The sequence below is a fragment of the Myotis davidii genome, unplaced genomic scaffold (assembly GCF_000327345.1).
Source record: "Myotis davidii unplaced genomic scaffold, ASM32734v1 scaffold1270, whole genome shotgun sequence".
In the NCBI taxonomy this organism is placed as follows: domain Eukaryota; kingdom Metazoa; phylum Chordata; class Mammalia; order Chiroptera; family Vespertilionidae; genus Myotis; species Myotis davidii.
Window position 1 is genome coordinate 265389 of NW_006281978.1, and position 377 is coordinate 265765.

Sequence of the window (377 nt, forward strand, 5' to 3'; positions counted from 1 at the left end):
AGTATGCATGTATAGGGAAAACATTCTATATAATAAAAGCCTAATATGCTAAGTGTCCAACCGTTCGTTGAACCATTCAACCACTCACTATGATGCACACTGACCACCAGGGGGAAGACGCGCCAACCAGTAAGTTAGCTTGCTGCTGGGGTCTGGCAGATTGGGACAGGGAGAGACGGGCTAGACATGCCCAGGAGGAATCTGTGCACTGAGCTGGTTTCAACCCAATCCCAGCAGACCATGCTGAGGGACCCCACTGGTGCACAAATCTGTACACCAGGCCTCTATTATATATATACTAGAGGCCGGTGCATGAAATTTGTGCACTGGGTGGGGTGTCCCTCATCCAGCCTGCACCCTCTCCAATCTGGGACCCC